The 25,226-nt window shown below is 41.8% G+C and overlaps 1 pseudogene; it reads left to right on the forward strand.

The window, feature by feature from the left end:
- The window catches only part of LOC133630733 (polypeptide N-acetylgalactosaminyltransferase 18-like), a 184,771-nt pseudogene that overhangs the window by 105,811 nt on the left and 53,734 nt on the right, over positions 1-25,226 (forward strand).

The raw sequence follows: 25,226 nt of genomic DNA on the forward strand, positions 1-25,226 counted from the left end.
GCATGCTTAGCAGCCTAATGTCCGCCCCAAAACAAAAGAGGAGACATTTAACCAAGGTATGCCTATAGGCTACTGTTTCAAATGTTTCAGATTGCCATATAACTTGGTACATGTAGTCCACAATATGCAAACACGAATTAATAATGTTTTCATCATGTGATTTGACAATCTCCATACGTTTCACATTGCCATCACAGCCGTGCTAATGTTGGAACACATTTCCTTAGCGTATCAGCATATTGCGGACGATATAGGCACTGACACTACCCATATCCACATAGGTTTTATTTGTCGAAAAGATATGATGATATTTGAATATATTTGAGCTATAAATGACAGAAGTATGTAAGAATAATTGGCATTTTAGTTGTTTTTCAATCATTCCAAAGAATCCTGCAAGTTCTATCAAAATACATTCCAAACACTAAACGTACATTTTTTATAACATTGGATATGACAATGTTTAGAAACGTAATCAGTGGCTAAACAATTTTTCATCAACTTATGTTCATCTTTGAAATGTACATAACATGTAGTAGATTAAGGTAGCAGATTATTTGTGTTCATCATGTGTCAGCCACAACGATTCTGTCAGACAGACCTGAACGACTATGGTTGCTCCTAAATAATGTAGTAAAAATATTTTATTATTTTCTTCCAGCAGCAGTCTTTATCTTCCAGAGGGGTTAGAGAGATTAAAAAAAGTAATGTATCACTGACACAGGAACTTTATATTAGTTCTCCATTACTGCATTTTCTGAACAATTATTGTGTTAAAGAGTGTACTTTGTGTGAGTGTGAATTATTGTCTGTCTCTAGCCTCATGATTGACTTGTGATGAATGCAGAGTGTACTCTCATACATGTACTATACTTTGTCATGTTTTAGAACGAACCTATTCATTGAATATAATGTTTAATGTATACCTCCATGATCTGTGAGGTTACCAAGCTCCATCAAATCATACATTTCTTGACACTTTAAGGACTGTTGTGGATTCGGGCTGAGTCTCAATTCTCACCCTTAATCTTTCCCCCTTTGCCTTACTCCTAGCTTTCATCCCTCGAAACAGAGGGCCAAGTCCCAGTGGTGAAAAACACACCCTAAGAAATGAGACGCCACTTGCGAACCACCACGTCCTTACCTCAAGCTGCTTGGTGGCTGTGTTGTTGGCAGTAAACATAATACGCTACCGATAATGTACTGCATTACATAAGTTATTAAACAGATAATATGCTAAAAGTGAACGTTAGGAGCTATACAATATGTGCGATTGTTGCATTAGTTAGTTGCCATGATGAGCAATTTTAAAATAAAAAACAACAACATTATAAACATGGCTAATGTAAATTTTGAAAGTAAATTAGCTGTCTAATCATTCACGTTAGATAGCTGGCATGACAAGACATTTTTAAATAAAAACAACATTCTAAAAGTGGTGTGCCGTCAGGGCCAGTAAGGCCTTCTCTGCTGGACTAACATAACCAGAAATCATTATCATAATTAAAATACTTTTTTTTTTAATTTACTTTCCCTAAATATCTAAAAGTATTCATATTCTCTTCATGTCATATTATGCTCCTTCCACTGCTGTTGTTTTTAGGTTAGAGTTTGTATCCAATCGGAATTCAGCTAGCTTATGTTGCCATGCTGTACCAAATCTGCCAGAGGCCTTCAGAATCAACAATGCAGGCATCTATGCACTGTAAGTGAACGACCACATAGAGTTGATAGACAGTTGCGATAGCCAATCAGATCACGAGTTGTAGTCAGTAAGGCCTTCTAGCTGTCCTTACGTTGAACGTGACATTTACGCGTCCTGTGATTGGATACTCACCGGGACCGTTAGCGGATGAATTTGAGAACACATAGAGTTGATAGACAGTTGCGATAGTCAATCAGATCACAAGTTGTTGACAGTAGCCTATCTAGGTAGCCTGATGTTAACGAGACTGTGATTGGATACTCACTTGTCATTCCAAAGTGAGTATCCATTCACAAGTTGCAACTTAGCAGGAAGCAGGAAGTGTTGACCCACAAAGAAGGAGAACAAAACATTGATCAGGTGGCAGATATATATTTGCAAGGCCATTTTCAAGAAGGATATTTAAAGAGAAACTACACCTTGTGAGACAATGTGGGAAATTCTCGCCATTTCCACTCTAATCAGGCGACTACAAGGGGTACCACTGGCTCATATGGCGTCGAATGGGTTCTACAAATTGTGAGTTCAAATATTTTTATTTTTATTTTTTTCAAGTTTAATATGTTTTTTGCTGTTTTAATTTTGACAGTACCACGTAAGACATGTTTTGTTTGCTGATTCGGGTTTATTGATTTTTAAATGTGCCAGAAAATAACCTTTTGTACACTGTTGAGTAAATGTGTTTCTGTATAATATTTCTCCAGCAATGGTCATGTGGTGACATAAAGTATGGTATTTTGAGAGGTAATCATTGAAGTCGGACATCACTGAAGGCCTAGGTGGGAAACGCACGGCCCGCCACTGCATTCTAAATATGGCTAATGTCAATTCTGAAAGTAATGTAACGTGTTGGGGCGAAGCTCTCAGTATGCATTGCAGTGTTCTTAGTTTGGAACCATGAGTCGCGGTGGTGCAGAGTCGTGTATAGAGTATACACAACCCTGTTTCAAGCGATTGTCTCAATTACTAATCAAAAGACACTCACGTGACTACAGGGCGCCATATTTTATACCAGTCTGAAGCCGCAGTTAAGCGACGCTGCATTTCCTCATTATACATTTGTTTTAACTGAAGAATGTTTGCCGGGTAAACATGGCTTATTATGCGGCATTGGGATTAGCCACTCGCAAAAAAATGAAGGAAGCAATTGCATAGGTTTCCCGCAACCCAGAAAGGAGAAAATGGGAAACTGTGTTTAGATAATTGATACTTCAAACTTGCATAAATAAATCTTAAGGAATATAACATAACTTGGCTTCTGAGAGCTTCAAAATGTAATGAATGAAATGCTAAAGTTGTTGATAAACCAGGAATTATTTTAATAATTAAATATGGTCATTTTAAATGAATTATTATGATCATTTAAAATTAATTATTTCAAATATGTTTATTTTAATGTATAATTCTATGGCTGGATGTAATAAGGAGTCAGAAAAAATACAAATAAAAATACAATTAATTTTGATGTTTTTAGCAAAATGTAGTAAAAATGTATTTAGTTTTTTAAAAAAAATATATATATATATATTAATTTTTAGGTAAGATAAACATAATAATACAATTTATCTCTAGTCTGGATGATTTAGCTCTTGTCACCCTGTTGTCCTCCCGTCGTGAAAAAAGGCTGTCCTCACTCAGGTCCGCATGGAGCTGGAGGGGGCGTGGCCTCCAGCTACGGCTGAAAATCGGGAGATTTTTGGGAGAATATTTGTCCCGGGAGGTTTTCGGGAGAGGCGCTGAATTTCGGGAGTCTCCCGGAAAATTCGGGAGGGTTGGCAAGTATGAATTAATACACTTTGCCTGACAAAACTTTGCTTCAAAATAGCACCTTTTCTGCATGTGTCACCAATAATCCAAACTAAACTAACGTATATTGCAGTAAAAAGCAGCATTAATTCAGCCTTCATGTTAGTATAGTGATAATGAAACCAGGAAGCCATGACTCATCACAGCAAAATCTATAAAAAAAATATTTAATAAAGCTAAAGTAAAAGTACAAGCATTTGTAGCAACAATACTGTATTGCAAACAATACATGGGAGGCATACACCACAGTTGACAAACACACTAAAGTCATAATTCATTCGTAATTGTTGGTAGAAAGCTAATGAAGATTTTGGCAAAATGAGGGTAAAATGTTTATTTATGGTCGTGTATTTTCTGACGTACATTTCGCAGGTTAACGAGCCGCTTGGTCTCTAAACCTTGCATAAATATAGCCGTGGAGTGCATCAAAAACTGTCCGCAAAATGGCCCCAAAATTATCATTATCACCACTTAGACATAGTAAAAACATGTTTTATTGTAAGTTTATGAGCTGGAGTATATTTAGAACTATATTTACACTAACTAATATGTTTTATTTCGTCAGGAAAACTAACGTCAGAACGACACATTTGCATGCTTCCAGGTCTTTCTAAACTTTCCCAGGTTCCAAACCAAAGGCCGTGGGCTGAGCCAGGAGAGGTGGTGCACTTTCATACGCACTTCCGACTCCAACTTAAGTCCCTCAAAAAATAGCTTTATTTGCAAAACCGTATTTTTTCCAACAGTCCATCCAAGGTTAGCAAAAACAACTTTAACTGCATACAAAGCTATAAACAAAACTAAGGCTCAAGTGTTGCGTAAGAATTGGTCAAAAACTGTTTTCACCACCAGTCTCTCAACCCCACATTTGTCCAGTCAGTTTCACCTGTTCACCCTCACAGGTGCTGTAAATGAAACACAATGTAAATGTTGCTTTCTAATTCCATAAATTAACTTGCAATATGTCAAACATATTTTCATGACAATTCACAAAATAAATGATTAAACTTAATAAAATATGCAGTACTAGAGAAATATAAATAACACAAAAATGGCTACCAAAACCACAATGACCAACACCAAAGTGCAGTAACACAGTAGGCCCAAATATTCATCAAACACCACCACAACGGCCACCACCAAAGTACAGTAGCGCAGTAGGCCCAAATATTCATCAAACACCAAATAATTAATTAATTTAACTTAATATGTGCAGGACTACAGAAATATGAATAACACAAAAATGGCTACCACAAAAACCTTTCGTTTAGTTGTTCATACTCTGTCTATCAAGACTCTGTGGTGTTGTCACTGTTGGTTAAATTCTGTATGTTCTTAAATAAAAACGAGTTCCTGTGAAATACCAACTCTCCGTGCATTCTTGCATCACGAAACTCGAACTCAGCACATTGGTGTCAGAAGTGGGATGCAAGAGAGCAGTTACGATTGAGGAGATTGAAAAATTAATCACACGCATGTACAAGATAAAGTGAGGTCATCCCAAAGTGCCCAGCTATCGTGAAAGCGCCTGCTGGTTGACCCGATGGAGCCTGCGATCCTCGACCAGTGAAGAGCGATCGCCGCCGAGAGACCTAGGGAGGAATTGCCGTCCAGCCAGCAATAGTGAGGGAGAACAGTGCCACACAGGGGGCGTGGCACACACCGGTTTGGTGCAGCATGACACTGACACTTGTAACTCACATCCCATCTGCCTCCTGCCGCGCTGTCTTCTGGTCACCAAGCGAGCTGAAGTTGAACAAAAGATTTAAGAGGTGTGTTGGAGGCAGCCATCATTGAGCCTTCCACCAACCCATGGGCGTGTTCTGTGTGTTGGTCAGGAGGGACGACGGCGCCTGGCGCATCTGTCACAAGTCACACGCAAGGACTCCTATGCGCTGTCCATGGTTGACGAGGCCCTTGACTACATCAACGGGTCATGCTGGTTCAGTTCCCTCGATCTCCGAAGTGGCTACTGCCAAGTGGAGCTTGCATCGCAAGCACACCCAAAGACTGCTTTCTCCATTGGTCAATGGCTGTGGCAGTTTAAGGTGATGCCCTTCGGTCTTTGCAACGCCACGGCCAACTTTGACCGCCTTATGGAAAGGGTTTTGGTTGACATTGCCCGGAGACGCTCTGTGGTCTACTTGGACAGCCTTCTCATGCATGCTGCGGAGTTCGGGGTGCCCTGACCAACTTGAAAGAAGTATTCCCCTTCATTGCAGGCAGGTCTGCGCCTCCACCCCAACAAAAGTCACCTTTTCCGGAGAGAGACCTCTTTCCTGGGTCATGTAATCAATCAATCAATCAATTTTTATTTATATAGCCCTAAATCACAAGTGTCTCAAAGGGCTGTACAAGCCACAACGACATCCTCGGTACAGAGCCCACATACGGGCAAGGAAAACTCACCCCAGTGGGACGTCAATGTGAATGACTATGAGAAACCTTGGAGAGGACCGCATATGTGGGTAACCCCCCCCCTCTAGGGGAGACCGAAAGCAATGGATGTCGAGTGGGTCTGACATAATATTGTGAAAGTCTAACACATCAGCGAGAGTCCAATCCATAGTGGGGCAAGCAGGAACCATCCCGAGTGGAGACGGGTCAGCAGCGTAGAGATGTCCCCATCTGATGAACAGGCTAGCGGTCCACCCCGGGTTTGGAGCAGAGTAGAAAAGAAAAGAAAAGAAACGGCAGATCAACTGGTCTAAACAGGGAGTCTATTTAAAGGCTAGAGTATACAAATGAGTTTTAAGATGAGACTTAAATGCTTCTACTGAGGTAGCATCTCTAACTTTTACCGGGAGGGCATTCCATAGTATTGGAGCCCGAATAGAAAACGCTCTATAGCCCGCAGACTTTTTTTGGGCTCTGGGAATCACTAATAAGCCGGAGTTCTTTGAACGCAGATTTCTTGCCGGGACATATGGTACAATACAATCGTCAAGATAGGCAGGAGCTTGACCGTGTAGTATTTTATACGTAAGTAGTAAAACCTTAAAGTCGCATCTTAGGTGCACAGGAAGCCAGTGCAAGTGAGCCAGTATAGGCGTAATATGATCAAACTTTCTTGTTTTTGTCAAAAGTCTAGCAGCCGCATTTTGTACCATCTGTAATCTTTTAATGCTAGACATAGGGAGGCCCGAAAATAAAACGTTACAGTAATCGAGACGAGATGTAACGAACGCATGGATGTAATCAGCGCAGCAAGAGTTTCCACTAGCTCAGAAAAAGTAGCATCAGGCACAACATTATAGAGCTGTTACGCTTCCTGGGCCTGGCCTCCTACTGTTGCCGGTTTTGTCAATTTCTTCACCAAAAGGGAATTTCAACTACACAATAGACACTCTGGGGTCCTAATACACTCGCATATAACAAACAAGGGTGGGGCGCGCCCCTCATCGCTTCCCTGACCGGCGGATGTTCTGTGGGCTGCGGTTTGGTGGTATGGCCATCCCGTGCCTGGGGCTAGTTGATGGTGTGAGGGTGAGGTGTGCTCTGTCTCTGGGCGGAGTTTGGCACCTGGGTGGGATTACAGCAAAGGGCAGTGGTGTAGGTTCTGTCTCTGTTGGGGAGGATGTGGGAGACCTTCAGGTATACGTGGTGTGGATGTGCTTGTCTTCTTCCGTTTTGGTTTGTGATGTTTTTTTGATGGATGTGGATTAGGTGGTCAATTGTTTGACTTCCGGTTTGTGTGGTGTCAGGCTGGTTTGATTCCTGTTGGGAGGGGTCCGTGTCTGTATGTTTTGGCCATGCCCTGTGGGGTTTGTATGGATGGCTTAGTACGGGGGCAGCGCAGCCTTTTTTTTTGGTGAGGGTGCTGTGGTTCGGTTGTTTGGGTGGTGTTGTTTTTGCGGGTTTGAATTGGGGAGTGGCGTTTCTTGGTGGGAGGTGGCGTTGCTGTCTCTTGTTGGCATGTTGGTTGGCTAGCGGGCTGGAATTGGTTGGTCTCCATGGTTTTGTCGGCATTTGGTTGTCGGAAGCAGGGTTTTTTTGCAGTGGTTGTCATCGCTGCCGTTTGTTTGTGGTGCGGGCACCTGCAACTGCTGAGGCTGGTGCAGGGGGTGGCTACTATTGTAATCTGTAAGGGCGCATGCGCATGGCAGTCGCCGGGGCTGGTAGACTTGCTGGCTTCGTTTTGTTTGTTGTCATGTTTATTGGCTTGTCGGGTGTAGGACCGGGCCTACCCTCACGCTCTGCCACGCCGTCCTTCTCACCCAATGTCATGCTGTTGTCTGGTTGCGGGCTTGTCATGGTTTATTTGCTACTGCTGTGTTAGCTAGCCTGTTTGGGAAACGATTTTGAAATTAAAACATTCAAAATATTACAATGTTCTTCCTGCTCAGCCCTCTTTTTATAACACTTTGTTGCAAATATGGTGGGGACCACACTTAGTTTAGGAGAGTATACACCCCTTGGCACTTAGCCCTTCCCTTAACCTTACAGAAGAATTGGGAGAATACGATTGCTCGACCCGAACACGCAAAACCGAGGGCAAAGGGCAAAGACTAGAGTTAAAGGGGAGAATTGGGATTCAGCCATAGTATGCACAATCCCTCGTGTAGAGGCATTCATGTAGTGCAACATTTTTAAAGTCGGTCTAGCATTTTTTTATGTTTTTTTCTATATTCTGCAACTATTACAAATATGGCTGTTGTGTGACTATCAGAAACAAATGAGTCATTGAGAGTAGAAAGCAGGGCTCTGTCTGACACGCTGGGTCCAAAGATGCAACATGAAGTCATTACTGCTGTTTAGAGGGTGATTTATTTTCCCTTTGAGTAAAAAACAATACATTACTTGCAGATGGATTTGCAGGACTATATGGACCAGACTATGATGGAAAAGTATAGCCTTTTGCGGTCAACAGAAGTAACGGCACCCTACCTCACTCTCTCTCTATACAAGACAAAATGATTCACAGGCAGGTGCAGGTGTTATTCATTCAGCAATCATTCAGCCCCACACACACTCCGCCCACACACCCACACACACATGTAGCCACACCCACTATCCCAGGTGAAAAGTCAGAAACAAATCCCTGCCTCTGCAATGGCATTAGAAGTTTGGGTCAGTGAAAATTTTGCAACACATGTATTTCACATAACAATGATAATGCTAATGCAGTCCTTCTCAAATAGTGGGGCGGGCCCCCCCTAGAGGGGACACGGTGCGATGGCAGGGGGGACGCGTGTGACCTGGCGGAACATGCTTTTTTTTTCATACCAGAATATGATGAAGCGTATGTAGCACTTGGCTTCACTGTAACCATGGTGAGAGACGAGGAAAGACAGGTGTGTTGTGTGCTTTAATGTTAATAAGCTTACAATGTTATGCAAAAATATATCCATCACACTTTTTTATCGACAAATTATACTATTTATAGTCACGGTGGAGAGTGGGGGTGCCGCAAAATATTTTCTTCTTCCTAAGGGGGGCGTGACAGAAAGTATTTGAGAAGCACTGTGCTAATGGAACTGAGCAGTTTAGTTGCCGTCAATGGGTTTGAATTATTATAAAAGAGTTTGTTTTAAACCAAAAAAATACGCACTAAGAACAACTTCCTAATTGTGTCTATATTTGTCACCCCACAGGGCGGAACCGGTTCTTCAGCGAATAAAGGAGGACAGCACTCGAGTAGTGTCTCCGTCTTTTGACAACATCAAATATGACACCTTTGAGATTGAAGAGTATCCATTATCTGCTCAGGGTTTTGATTGGGAGCTTTGGTGTCGATACCTCAACCCACCAAAGTCCTGGTGGACACAGCGCAACCACACCGCTCCTATCAGGTAAATATACATTTAAAAAAAACCAGAAATACTCAGAGAACCTGTAACCATGGTTGAGCATACCACAGCGGAGTGCCGATAAAGAGAGATGCCTCAAAGAAAAACAACCGCAAGGTGGAAAGAGAGCAGAGGGCACTGAGAAGACGAGATAGGTTTTGTGATTATATCAAACTGAAAAAAACAGATATTGGGGCAGCAGGCTCGGTTGGTAGAGCGGCCGTGCCAGTAACTTAAGGGTTCCAGGTTTGATCCCCAGAGTGAAAAGCATAGAATAACACTTTGCAAACTTTTTTTGTGCACAAAATGAATTGGTTGTAGCATATTTAATGTACAAAATGTGTCAAAGTGGCCCCCCGCATGCTTTCATTTTTCAGTTGCAGCCCTTGGTGGGAAAAGTTTGGACACCCCTGTTGTAGATGTCAAAAAACGGAATGATATAAAAACTCAAATAAAAACATTTGGAAAATATAAAACAGAATTTGGAAAAAAAAATCAAATAGCCCTTCTCCTTTTCAAATGAATACGTGGTAAATTGTTAAGTACATTGTCATTTCATTTATCAATCTTTTCAGATATTGTTTTGTTTAGATTTTGTTCTTTATTTATTATCTATTGCCTGGTTTTAGGCTACACACGTTTGTTTTGTTTTTTTTATATATTTTGTAATATTTAAAAAAAAATCTATATTTTTTAAATTTTAATGGTATGTGCATTTTTAAAAAACTAAACAAAGGTAACAAGAAAAAGCCTTGTTCATTTAAACTATTTTCCCTAAAAGACACATTTAGGCTATAAAGTGTGTTTTATTTGATGACTCTATTAGTCAAACAAATTAATCGATAGATTACTCGATTACTAAAATAATCGATAGCTGCATCTCTCCTAAATACCATCGGAGATAGGCCAACTGTCTTAAACACATGAATGGAAACTGTTGGCTGTTAAGGTTGGGTCGCATGGTAATGTGCGGATCGTTTCCCCAAGATTCAGGCGGAACTCCAGAGGCAGCGTGCAGGTAGGAGAATTATTTATTCTTTATAAGTCAGTCCAGAATACAAAAATGCAGAAAAATGCAAATAAACAGAAAAGCGTGCCGATTTCACGGGAAGCTATGGCAAAGCTTACGGAAAAGCTTAGCATTGATTGATTGAGACTTTTATTAGTAGGTTGCACAGTGAAGTACATATTCCGTACAATTGACCACTAACTGGTAACACCCGAATAAGTTTTTCAACTTGTTTAAGTCGGGGTCCACTTAAATTGATTCATGATACAGATATATACTATCAGATATATACTATCATCATAATAGAAAACATAGAAAACAAGAAGCAAGAATCATCGAACGTAACTGTTACGTGAAGCAAATACAACTGACAGACTGAGTGCGGCGAAAAGCAGGAATAAATAGCTCTCTGATTAGTGCCCAGGAGCAGGTGAGCAAGAAAACACAAACCCAGGGGTGCTGAAACAGAACTAAGGGAGTCAAACTAAACAAAACATGATCCGGGCAATGGATCATGACATTAGCAAATAATGACCAACCACTGGCGTTTCCTCTAGATATCTGGGGCCGTATTTATCAAGAGTGCCATTTTACACTTAAGTCCTGAGAATTTGCGAAATGTAGTCCTACTCTCAAACTTAAGAATAAAAGCTATTTATCAACTTTCTTAAGTCTAAGAATCACTCCTACTCTCCACAATATTTAAGAGACCTTCAGAGGTGTCCTAAGTGGTTAGGAGTTGCCAGCAGGGGATGGCACTGAGGCGAGAGAGACGTGCGCGAACGTTCAGGGAGCGGAAGGATGTCCTGGCTTTGTTTGATGATGAGCAGCTGATCAAACGGTATCGTTTAGACAGAGCGGGTATTATTTTTGTCACGGATTTAATAAGGGGCGTCATCTCATCAGCAACATCACGCAGCAGAGCTTTCACAGCAGAACTAAAGGTCATCACAATGCTTCGATATCTCGCCATTGGGAAAATGCAACAGTGTCTCCTCCTCTCGCCAGTTTGGTTTTCTTTTCGATTCCATGTTGATTTCTGCATGTGGCTGCAGTGGGCTAGTATATATAGAGCCACCCACACCAGTTTGAAATTAGTTGCCTAGTTAATGAATTGGAAAGAAAAGGAAACATTTATTTTTGATTCATTGCCAATATTGTTTGTTTGTTTTGTATTAATTTGTAGTTTATTGTCAAAATATACACTCCCATTGTCCACTTAAATATTTGTAAGATATTTCTTTATTCTTAGACAAGGGATTCCCTTCCGTGATTGGTCATTTCTATGGACACAGAAATGACGTCACCTAAAATTCTGTTTACGGCACATAGTAATGTCGTAATTCAGCTCTGAGTGTGACACTTAAGATTCAGTCCTACACTTCGCTGAAAGTGTGAGTAAGACGCTTGATAACTAACTTTTAAGTGCAGCTTACAGCAAAGAATTTCTTAACTCATAAGTCAACTCTTAGCAGACTTCTAAGAAGCTTTATAAATACGGCCCCCCGCTAACCAGCACCCTGATGGGTGCTGGTTAGCGCCTTGCATGGCAGCTCCCGCCATCAGTGTGTGAATGTGTGTATGAATGGGTGAATGTGGAAATACTGTCAAAGCGCTTTGAGTACCTTGAAGGTAGAAAAGCGCTATACAAGTATAACCTATTTATCATTTATCATTTACCAATCTACCACCAAAGTTTGTGCAATCTCATGTGTGCTGCTATGGCAATAAAATGATTTGATTCCTTGAACATCAATGCAAACTGCCACGTTAAAAGTCGGCCCCCCAATTGGACAATTTGTGTTTATACACTACCGTTTAAAAGTTTGGGGTCACCCAAACAATTTTGTGGAATAGCCTTCTTTTCTAAGAACAAGAATAGACTGTCGAGTTTCAGGTGAAAGTTCTCTTTTTCTGGCCTCTTTGAGCGTTTAGTTGACCCCACAAATGTGATGCTCCAGAAACTAAATCTGCTCAAAGGAAGGTCAGTTTTGTAGCTTCTGTAACGAGCTAAACTGTTTTCAGATGTGTGAACATGATTGCACAAGGGTTTTCTAATCATCAATTAGCCTTCTGAGCCAATGAGCAAACACATTGTACCACGGACGCCGAGATGAGCGGTCGCACTCTCTTTCGCTCCCGATCGGGAATTCAAACAACTGCTCGGATTATCCCACACTTCCTCCTTTTTCTACTGTGGATCACGGATTTATATTTTAAACCTCCTCGGATACTTTACCCTCTTGAAAATGAGAGTCAAGAACGCGAAATGGACATACACAGTGACTTTTATCTCCACGACAATACATCAGCGAAGCACCTTGGCTTTGGAGCTAACGTGTTAGCATCGTGCTTGACTGGCCATCGAGGCAAAGGGAACATGCCCCTGACTGGAAGGATAGACAGAAAGTCAATAATACTACTATTACTTCTACTATCAGGAGACACTGAACTCAACCCTGGACCTGCAACAACACGGTTAATGTTGTCCCGACTGGCGAAGACTAGCAATGCTACTGCTAGCGTCACCATCGAAGCTAACTCGGCTACCAGCTCATCTCAGCTCAAGCTCACCTGTGCTCCAGTGATCGGCGGAGGACTTCGCCCCGTTTATCGACACGGTCGGAGGCTCGGCGGCGGCTGTGGAGGACGACCCAGTCATCGGAGAAGTCATCGGAGAAGTCATCGGAGAAGGCATCGACTCAGCGGTGGTGAACGACGCAGCGGCGGCGGTGGACGGTGAACCAGTCATCGATGATGGCGGGGAACTGCACTCCCCGGTCCACGACGGTCGAGGACGCGGCATACACTGGATTTAGAGGCGCCTTTACAAAAACATTTTCGTTGTTCTCTTTGTCCTCAAAAAAGCCCGCCAAAAGGAAATCCACCCCCAGCAACCCTACCTGGCCTCCCCCTCTCCCGCTCTCCAACTCCGCCCCTCCCCCTTCACCTGGAGAAAGATGCCTCTCTCTCTCTCCCTTCTCTTCTTCAACTTCAACAGCAATAACAACCAAGAACTTTTCTGGTCAGTACCACAACACAGCGGACTCTGATGCTCTTTTTGGTTCCAGTGGACTACACATCATCCACCTTAATGTGAACAGCCTCTCTGGAGCCAAACTCGACCAAATCAGAGAAATGTTCCTCAACACGAAGGTAAAAATGTTGTGTTTCTCTGAAACCAAATTTGATCAAAGTATTTCTGACTCAGAGATACAAATAGAAAACTTTTCGGTTATCAGAAAGGATAGGAATAAACACGGTGGGGGCGTTTGTATGTATATTCACCAAGATATAAAATACATAACTCGCACTGATCTTAACCACAATGACCTGGAATCTGTGTGGGTGGAAATCAAATTTAAAAACGCTAAGCCGGTACTAATAGGGACTGTTTATAGACCCCCTAATCAGAGTGATTTCTATGGGGCTTTGGAAGAATGCTTGGCAGGGACAGACAACGTGGAGAAAATTATAACTGGGGATCTGAACACAGATATTCAACGCAAAGATGCGCCTGTCTTCAGATCCTTCAGCAAGTTTTGTAATCTGCACGGTCTTTCCCAGCTAATAGCGCTACCTGCAAGGGTGTGTGATTCCACCCAATCAACCATAGATCTCATTCTCACTTCAGACCGGCCTAAAATAAAAAATAGTGGGGTCATGATCTGTGGTCTTAGCGACCACTATCTAACCTTCTGCACCCGCAAAATAGCTAAACCCAAAACCAATGGCCACATAACAGCCCAATCCAGATCCCTCAAAAAATACTCCAATGACAATTTCAATTTTAAATTAGATGAGTGGGACTGGTCCCCTGTGCTCGCGAGCAACCTGGTCGATGTTGCTTGGGATCGCTTCAAAACGGCGTTCCTAAAGATGCTAAATGACATGGCTCCCGTGAAAACAGTCAGGATCAAAGCCCGCTCGGAACCATGGATGAATCCGGACCTATTAGCTGCCATTAAAGACAGAGACAGAAAATACTCTGAATACCAAAAATCAAAACAGAAGTAGATAAACAACCCAATAACATCAACCTCAAATTACTCCTTTCAACTCTCAAAAAGCAATGCAATAAATTAAGAAATAGGTCAACCAACCTGACTAAATCCTTAAAAAAAAATTACATTAACGACAAAATAGAGGAAAACACAAATAAGCCACGTGAGCTCTGGAAAATTCTCAACAACCAGCTTCCTGGTTGCAGCCAGAAACTTAAAACCAGACTCACCAACATCAGCATCAAGGAGGGTGACTCCCTCATTACAGACAAAATGGAGGTAGCTAGCAGACTTAACATCTTTTTCACCAGCATAGCCGCAACTCTTGTCAACAAGCTGTCCCACCACTCTGGTCGCTTTGGTGTAGAACACATTAAAGCCTTCTACAGAAAGCTAGAAGTATCCAACGATGATTAAATGATAAATGATAAATGGGTTATACTTGTATAGCGCTTTTCTACCTTCAAGGTACTCAAAGCGCTTTGACAGTATTTCCACATTTACCCATTCACACACACATTCACACACTGATGGCGGGAGCTGCCATGCAAGGCGCTAACCAGCAGCCATCAGAGGCAAAGGGTGAAGTGTCTTGCCCAAGGACACAACGGACATGACTAGGAAGGTAGAAGGTGGGAATTGAACCCCAGTAACCAGCAACACTCCGATTGCTGGCACAGCCACTCTACCAACTTCGCCACACCGTCCCTATTCAAATTAGAAATGGTCACAGCTGATGAGGTGTTTAAAAAATTGAGCGTGCTCCACCCTAACAAGGCCACCGGCCTTGATAATATTCCCTCCAGATTCCTCAGGGACTCTGCCTCCATCATTGCCCCGATCATCACGCACATAATAAACCTATCATCTACACAAGGCCAACTACCAAAAGATTTTAAGATAGCAAGAGTAACTCCCCTCTTTAAAAAAGGAAGCAAATTGGAACCTGGCAACTACCGACCTGTTTCTATTCTCAGCTCCATTTCGAAAGTAATGGAGAAAATAGTTTATGAACAGGTCGATAGTTACCTTGCCACTGATAAACTCATGTACAAATTCCAATCCGGCTTCAGAACTAACCACTCCACTGACACATGTCTTATCTATCTGAGCGACCACATCAAGCATGAGGTGGACGCGGGCAAATACTGCGGCATGGTCATGCTGGACCTTCAGAAGGCCTTTGACACGTTAACCACGCTATACTGTTGGATAAGCTCAGAGCAATCGGATTTAACAAAACCTCATGGAGCTGGATGCAATCTTACTTGGAGGGGAGGGAGCAGGTGGTAGAGGTGAAAGGCACCGTGTCCCCCCCCCCTCTCGGTGAGCTGTGGAGTCCCCCAAGGCAGTATATTGGGACCTTTACTGTTCCTAATATACATAAATGACATGTCATCGGCATGCGACTGTGAATTGTTTTTGTTTGCGGATGACTCTGCCCTGCTGGTATCCAGCAAGGACAAGTCACAGGTGGAGAAAATCCTCAGTGCTGAGCTCTGTAGAACTTGCACCTGGCTCGCTGACAACAAGCTATCCATACACTTGGGTAAAACAGAATCCATCCTGTTTGGGTCCCACATCAACCTTAAGAAAGTCAATGACTTCACCATAAAAGTGGGTGACATTGTTATCACCAGGAAAGATGAGGTCACCTACCTAGGTTCCATTCTAGAGGCTAACCTTTCCTGTGATAAAATGGCAACCAAGGTAATCAGAAAGGTTAACCAACGAACGAGATTTCTCTACAGAATCTCCTCTCTGGTCAACAAAAGCACCTTGAGGATTCCGGCGGGAACTCTCGTTCAACCCTTTTTCGATTACGCATGCACCTCCTGGTACCCTAGCACCTCCAAAACCCTCAAATCTAAACTCCAAACATCTCAGAACAAGCTAGTCAGGTTACTTCTAGACCTCCACCCCAGATCCCACCTCACTCCTACCCACTTCTCTAAAGTGGGCTGGCTCAAGGTGGAGGACAGAGTTAAACAACTTGCACTGAGCCTAGTCTATAAAATCCACTACACCTCCCTGATACCGAAGTACATGTCAAACTACTTCCTTAACGTAAATGACCGCCATAACCACAACACCAGGGGGTGCTCCACTAACCACGTTAAACCCAGATTCCGAACTAACAAAGGTCTTAACTCATTCTCTTTCTATGCCACATCAATGTGGAATGCGCTCCCAACAGGTATAAAAGAAAGGGCATCTCTATCCTCCTTCAAAACCGCACTAAAAGTTCACCTCCAGGCAGCTACAACCCTAAACTAACACCCTCCCCGGATTGCTAATAATCAAATGTAAACAATCAAATGCAGATACTTTTTCTTATGCCTTCTGATCTCTCTCTCTCTCTCTCTCTCTCTCTCTCTCTCTCTCTCTCTCTCTCTCTCTCTCTCTCTCTCTCTCTCTCTCTCTCTCTCTCTCTCTCTCTCTCTCTTTCTCTCTCTCTCTCTATATGTCCACTACTTGCTGTCCATATCCTACCCCCAACCCCCTCCACACCCCTGATTGTAAATAATGTAAATAATTCAATGTGATTATCTTGTGTGATGACTGTATTATGATGATAGTATATATGATAGTATATATCTGTATCATGAATCAATTTAAGTGGACCCCGACTTAAACAAGTTGAAAAACTTATTCGGGTGTTACCATTTAGTGGTCAATTGTACGGAATATGTACTTCACTGTGCAACCTACTAATAAAAGTCTCAATCAATCAAAAAACCATTAGAACACTGGAGTGATAGTTGCTGGAAATGGGCCTCTATACACCTATTTAGATATTGCACCAAAAACCAGACATTCGCAGCTAGAATAGTCATTTACCACATTAGCAATGTATAGAGTGAATTTCTTTAAAGTTAAGACTAGTTTAAAGGTATCTTCATTGAAAAGTACAGTGCTTTTCCTTCAAAAATAAGGACATTTCAATGTGACCCCAAACTTTTGAACGGTAGTGTACATCAAACAATTAATTACATTTATACAACCGGCAGCCCTCCAGTTACTGAACAACCCACTATACCACATGAATCAATGTTACTACCTTTTAGTCTTCTACAAAGTAACATACATTTGTTCAAAATCTTTGTTCACTTTTGTATTTTTTTAGGAGTCCTGCTCTCACTGCATGCTTCGTGGTGGACAGAGAGTTCTTTGAGGGGATTGGCCTACTCGACGAGGGGATGGAAATCTACGGTGGAGAAAATGTGGAGCTTGGCATAAGAGTGAGTTTGGATGTAAATATGAAACCATTCATGAATAACATAAAAAAGTATGTTCTCCATACACTGCAAAATCAGTTTTGCCATGTTTCCATGCAGATAAAGCGGAGTGACATTTCCTTGCATTATCATTCATCCACAATATTCATTCAGACTGACTCATGCAAGCTGCTTTATTTGCACTGTACCTACAAGCACACATTATACTTTACTGGAATTTAAATATACATTTGTTAGTAATATTTATTAAATAAAATCAAGCCACATTACCCTTACTTAATTGTATTATTATTAAATTGCTTGTTATTGAGTGTGTAGGCGGGCCGTGGTCTGCGGGCCTGCCGCGGAGCGGGGTGTGTAAGGACCGGCCTCGGAGCACAGCTGGCAGGTGATTGGATTACCCAGCTGGGGCTGATCATCCAATCACCTGCCATGCTTATGAGCAGCAGCCGCGCCGACACACGAAAAGGGAGTTGGAGTTGAGCAGACGCATGCACACACAAGAAAGACTGAAAAGTTGTAGAGCAGGGTGCTGTCCTGGCGTGTGCATACCACAATAAAAGATTGTTCAACTCAGACTCCCGGGCTTCCGAGAAGGTCTATTGCGGTCAGGGGAACCCACAAGAGGGAAACCTCCACATTGAGTTTTTTCCAAAGCTTCTTCCTGATTAAATCAATACTGCAAAAAATAACGGAAGAGATTACCAATGTAATAGATAGTGAAAAAAGCATTTGACCCAATAAATCATAACAATCGGCAGCTTTAGCAGCGTGACTCCAAGATGCAGCAAACAGGAAGCAGATGTTACACAAACCCCGTTTCCATATGAGTTGGGAAATTGTGATAGATGTAAATATAAACGGAATACAATGATTAGCAAATCATTTTCAACCCATATTCAATTGAATATGCTACAAAGACAACATATTTGATGTTCAAACTGATGTGCAAATAATCATTAACTTTAGAATTTGATGCCAGCAACACGTGACAAAGAAGTTGGGAAAGGTGGCAATAAATACCAGAGGTGTGGACTCGAGTCACATGACTTGGACTCGAGTCAGACTCGAGTCATGAATTTGATGACTTTAGACTCGACTTGACAAAATGTAAAGAGACTTGCAACTCGACTTAGACTTTAACATCAATGACTTGTGACTTCACTTGGACTTGAGCCTTTTGACTTGACATGACTTGCTACTTTCCCCAAAACCCAAAGCTTAAAAAGTTATTTGGGAGCGCTCCGTATCTTTCATTTTCCACGTCTGTGTCTATAAGCGTGTGTGCTGCTTGTCAGCTGGTGTGCTGTCAGTACAATAGCCAATCAAATTAGATCTACGTTGTTTTCATCACACAGCTCTCATCCAATCAAATTGCAGGACAACCACCGAACATGAGTTGTCAAACAACGCGGCAGTGAGAAACAATTATGCCAAAGTTGGTTTCGTTTGGGTATAAAAACTACGACTTGGTCAACAAAAAACGAATTGCCGTATGCAAATCACGCAGTTCGAATGTTACCCAAAGAGGAAAAGAACCATCCGGATTGTTATAGGCGTAAAGTTGAAAAGCCAGCAACTGTGATGGTATGGGGGTGTATTAGTGCCCAAGACATGGGTAACTTACACATCTGTGAAGGCACCATTAATGCTGAAAGGTACATACAGGTTTTGGAGCAACATATGTTGCCATCCAAGCAACGTTACCATGGACGCCCCTGCTTATTTCAGCAAGACAATGCCAAGCCACGTGTTACATCAACGTGGCTTCATAGTAAAAGAGTGCAGGTACTAGACTGGCCTGCCTGTAGTCCAGACCTGTCTCCCATTGAAAATGTGTGGCGCATTATGGAGCCTAAAATACCACAACGGAGACCCCCGGACTGTTGAACAACTTAAGCTGTACATCAAGCAAGAATGGGAAAGAATTCCACCTGAGAAGCTTAAAAAATGTGTCTCCTCAGTTCCCAAAACGTTTACTGAGTGATGTTAAAAGGAAAGGCCATGTAACACAGTGGTGAACATGCCCTTTCCCAACTACTTTGGCACATGTTGCAGCCATGAAATTCTAAGTTAATTATTATTTGCAAAAAAAAAATAAAGTTTATAAGTTTGGACATCAAATATCTTGTCTTTGTAGTGCACTCAATTGAATATGGGTTGAAAAGGATTTGCAAATCATTGTATTCCGTTTATATTTACATCTAACACAATTTCCCAACTCATATGGAAACGGGGTTTGTAGTTAAAGTACCACTGATAGTCACACACACACTAGGTGTGGTGAAATTACTCTCTGCATTTGACCCATCCCCTTGTTCCACCCCTTGGGAGGTGAGGGGAACAGTGAGCAGCAGCGGTGGCCGCGCTCGGGAATCATTCAGTGATTTAACCCTCAATTCCAACCCTTGATGCTGAGTGCCAAGCAGGAAAGTAATGGGTCCCATTTTTATAGTCTTCGGTATGAATTGGCCGGGGTTTGAACTCACGACCTACCAATCTCAGGGCAGACACTCTAACCACAAGGCCACTGAGCAGGTCTATGGTGATGGTAAATAAAATTATATTATTTAATATAAACAAAAGAAAACACACAAGGGAGTGGGAGAATATGCAACTAGGAGTGGAGAAAAAGAATAAAATAAGTGCACAAGACAAGGAACTTCTTTTGGAAAAAAAATAAACACTCAATACATGAGGCAGTAAGCATAGCAAAGCAATGATTGGACTGAAATAGGAGACAAATTGGCAACTGGGCACAGGTGTGTCCCGGTTTCCAATCAAGGACAGGTGTGGGAACCAGCGCTCAGTAGCCAAACAGGGGATGTGAAACTACAAATTAAGAGTACTGGACAGAAACTTAAACACCACACAAACGAGAAAAAAACAACACAAGTCCAAAAGAGTCACAAGAGTGTGAAAACTATCTTAGTTAACACATTAGAACAGTACGGCATTAGAGGCCTGGTTTTAAACTGGGCAAGAAGCTATTAAACCAAGGCGAACACACATCTACAAGGCTGAATATATCCTGCGGCGTACCCCAGGGATCAATACTGGAACCAAAATTGTTCAATCTCTGCATAAACAGCATTTGTAAAGTTACAAAAGATATAAAGTTAGTAATATTTGCAGACGACACAACTGCATTTTGTTTAGTGGAGAACACACTTGTGCTGTTACAAAGAATAACAGAAGAAATGGACACATTAAAGAGATGGTTTGACAAAAACTGACTATCTTTTAATGTAAGTCATACTTGCCAACCCTCCCGGATTTTCCGGGAGACTCCCGGAATTCAGCGCCTCTCCTGAAAACCTCCCGGAATAAATTTTCTCCCGAAAATCTCCCGGAATTCAGCCGAAGCTGGAGGCCACGCCCCCTCCAGCTCCATGCGGACCTGAGTGGGGACAGCGGCGACAGCCTGTTTTCACGTCCGCTTTCCCAGGATATAAACAGCGTGCCTGCCCAATCACGTTATAACTGTAGAATGATCGAGGGCGAGTTCTTGGCTTCTTATGTGGGTTTATTGTTAGGCAGTTTCATTAACGTCCTCTCAGCGCGGTAACAACACACAACAACAGCAGTCACGTTTTCGTCTACCGTAAAGCAGTTCGTCTGCCGTAAACAGCAATGTTGTGACACTCTTAAACAGGACAATACTGCCATCTACTGGATAGCCTCCGGAACACTGAAATTCAAGTATCTCTTTTATATATATATATTTATATATATATATATATATATATATATATATATATATATATATATATATATATATATATATATATATATATATATATATAGCTAGAATTCACTGAAAGTCAAGTATTTCATACATATATATATATATATGAAATATATATGAAATATTCGAGTTGCTGAATTCTAGCTGTAAATATACTCCTCCCCTCTTAACCACGTCCCACGCCCCACCTCCCGGAATTGGAGGTATCAAGGTTGGCAAGTATGATGTAAGTAAAACAAAAATAATGCTATTAAGTAACAGCAGAAGAGAAAGTCAAACACAAATACAAATACAATAGATATTGAAAGAGTAAAAGGAAGCATTTTTTGGGGGGTGTAATAATAGATGTTAAATAAACTGGGATTCTCATATAAAAACATACAACATAAGGTGGCAAGAAATACATCAATTATGAATAAAGCAAAATATGTATTGGACAAAAAAACAATCCCTCCATATTTATTACTGCTCGCGAGTATTACCGAATCAATAAAGTACTATCCATCTATCTATCTGAGTTGTGTAAAAATATGGAAAATTTGCCACAAAATGACACTTCATTTAATAACGGTGTTACAAAAAAGAGTAGTAGTAGAGAGCACTCCTGTCTCTCTGACAAAATAAATAGACCAAAATCCAATGTCTACTGTAGAGGATGCTGGTTCTTCGGAATATACTGTGGTAAAAATATACTGTATACACTTTTCTTATATGATTGTGAAGTAGTATGTATCTGTATTTGGTCACAGAATCCGTTGGAGGATTATTCTACTAAGGTCAAAAGTGCACATGTCCATCACAAACTCTCCAGAGAGTGGGGGCCCATGCCTCCAGGACATTGAGGAACTTAAAGGATAGCAGCAGTTGGATTCTAGGAGGAAGTGTAAACACAATAACAACATCTGGTAGGAAGCCCCCACCGGTAGGAGTAGAGATCAGGGGTTGGAGGTCACCCGACTCAAACCCATCACAGGAAATAGGTTAACTGGCCAAACAACCAAACAACAAGCTGGGCTTTTGTCCAGACTGACCGGCTCCGAGGCTAGAGTTACGAAGAGTGGGGATCTTTGTGTAAAATGTATTTAAGGACAGTTGTCCGAGAGGATATCAGAAAAAAGTGATTATTAGGACCCCACTTTTTCTCTTGGAAGATGCTGCTCCAGTCTGAGGCTCGCTGAAACAAATAAAGCTTTTTGTCCGACGATTTCTCGTTGGCGTCTTCTTGGCTCATCACTCATCACACGACCATCGAATATACAACAATACAAAATAAGACTAATAGTGAAGGGAGAAGTCTGGGGCCCGGTCCTTAGCTTTCTGAAAATGTGGCCCCCAAATCTATTTAGTTGAATATCCTTGCTATAAAGCCTTAAAAGTGCTGCAACTAAAAATGCTGTTGGATTAACTTGTTTTTCTTAACTAATACATTCAACTTAAAACCATAATCATAAACAATACAGAGGTACTTTTACAAAACTTGCTTCAGATTACGAGCAATAAAGTTTGTGGGGATAAATACTAAATCCAAGCAAATTCAATTTCTCTTGACTGAAGACATAAATATGATCATGTTTTTTCAGCTTAGTTGGTGTTTGCAATAAACGGAGTGACAATGTGTGTGTGTTGGACGGTAGGTATGGCAGTGCGGGGGAAGTGTGGAGGTCCTGCCCTGCTCACGGGTGGCGCGCATGGAGCGAGCGCACAAACCGTACACAGTCAACCTGACAGCTGTGGTGCGTCGCAATGCCCTCAGAGTGGCTGAGGTGTGGATGGACGAGTACAAGAGTCACGTTTACATGGCCTAGAATGTTCCGCTGCAGGTACGCACATGTCTACACAGTAATACTGTTCTGTAATCTTTTAGTGTTGCCTCTGGGATTCTCAGCTGGAATAATATTTAAAGTGTCACCAATAACAAGAGTCGAGTAAAATCTGCAAAATGTAAGAAGAATTAACATCATTCTTAGTAGAACACCTTTGCCAAGACAACAATCGCAAATTGTCAATACATTTGTTTGCTCTGACTTTGTGAACAAATACACATTATACTTCAAACAAATACAACATATAAAACCCATCATTACAGTCATCTGCAATAATGTAAAAAAAAGATATTACACGTCATCACTTTATTACAATGTAAATAAACACATTTTAATTAAGATGACATTCCTACTCTCACCTATGGTCATGAAGTGTGGGTAATGACCGAAAGAATAAGATAGCGGATACAAGCGGCCGAAATGAGTTTCCTCAGAAGGGTGGCTGGCATCTCCCTTAGAGATAGGGTGAGAAGTGCAGTCACCCGAGAGAGACTCGGAGTAGAGCCGCTGCTCCTTCGCTTGGAAAGGAGCCAGCTTAGGTGGTTCGGGCATCTCGTGCGGATGCCTCACGAGCGTCTCCCTAGGGAGGTCCTCGTTGCACGTCCCACTGGGAGGAGACCCCGTGGCAGGCCAAGGACCAGATGGGGGATTACATCTCCTCTCTGGCCTGGGAACGCTTCGGGATTCCCCAGGAGGAAGTCGCAAATGTTGCTCTGGAGAGGGAAGTCTGGGGGTCTTTGCTGGAGCTGCTGTCCCCGCGGCCCGATTCCGGATAAGCGGTTGAAGATGGATGGAATCGTTTTTTTTAGCTGAACAAGTATTTAACTACTGTAAGTATTTAAGATGTAAGTATTTGATTTCGGTACAGAAGTGACTTTGTACTTTATTGTATCCTTGACAATATGCGATTGTTGTCTTGGCATAGATCACATGTGTGTTATAGTTGTACAAGTACTAGAACGACCAAAAAACAAGTACACTCAAAGTTTATTGTAGTTTTGCAGTAGTGTACTTATAGTAGTAATACTGTACTTGCATTTTTTTGTAGCTGTATTACCCGTAGTAGTGTACTTGCAGTTTCTTATGGCTGTAGTACTTGTACTTGTGTAATTGTAGTTGTAGTACTTGTAGTGTTGTACTTTTAAAAGTGCACCCTTTTAAAGGGAAATTTGCTAAACCAACAAGTCGTGAGGAAGTATCTGAGCCTGACTCATAAACCCGATTTTATTAGCGCAACTTTATAACAACTTAAATCAGCAAAGAGACGATTCCTCTCTTAAAAACATTCATGAGGTGTGAAACTCGTTAGTTGAATTACCACAGTACTTCGAAAAAGGTTTTCATTGGGAATACTTCAACAATATCATTATGGGTTGAAAGCGCCGTACAGGAAATGTTAAAATGACAGTTAAAGGCCTACTGAAACCCACTACTACCGACCACGCAGTCTGATAGTTTATATATTAATGATGAAATCTTAACATTGCAACACATGCCAATACGGCTGGGTTAACTTATAAAGTGCAATTTTAAATTTTCCGCTAAACTTCCGGTTGAAAACGTCTATGTATGATGACGTATGCGCGTGACGTCAACCGTTGAACCGGAAGTATTGGTACACCATTGAATCCAATACAAAAAGCTCTGTTTTCATCTCAAAATTCCACAGTATTCTGGACATCTGTGTTGGTGAATCTTTTGCAATTTGTTTAATGAACAATGAAGACTGCAAAGAAGAAAGTTGTAGGTGGGATCGGTGTATTAGCGGCGGACTACAGCAACACAACCAGGAGGACTTTGAGATGGATAGCAGACGCGCTAGCCGGCGACCTCACCTTGACTTTCTCCGTCTGCGGGCCGCCGACCGCATCTATGATCGTCGCTCCGTCGATCGCTGGAACGCAGGTGAGCACGGGTGTTGATGAGCAGATGAGGGCTGGCGTAGGTGGATAGTTAATGTTTTTAGCATAGCTCTGTGAGGTCCCGTTGCTAAGTTAGCTTCAATGGCGTCGTTAGCAACAGCATTGTTAAGCTTCGCCAGCCTGGAAAGCATTAACCGTGTATTTACATGTCCATGGTTTAATAGTATTGTTGATTTTCTGT

The sequence above is a fragment of the Entelurus aequoreus genome, linkage group LG16, assembly GCF_033978785.1.
Source record: "Entelurus aequoreus isolate RoL-2023_Sb linkage group LG16, RoL_Eaeq_v1.1, whole genome shotgun sequence".
Taxonomy (NCBI): Eukaryota; Metazoa; Chordata; class Actinopteri; order Syngnathiformes; family Syngnathidae; genus Entelurus; species Entelurus aequoreus.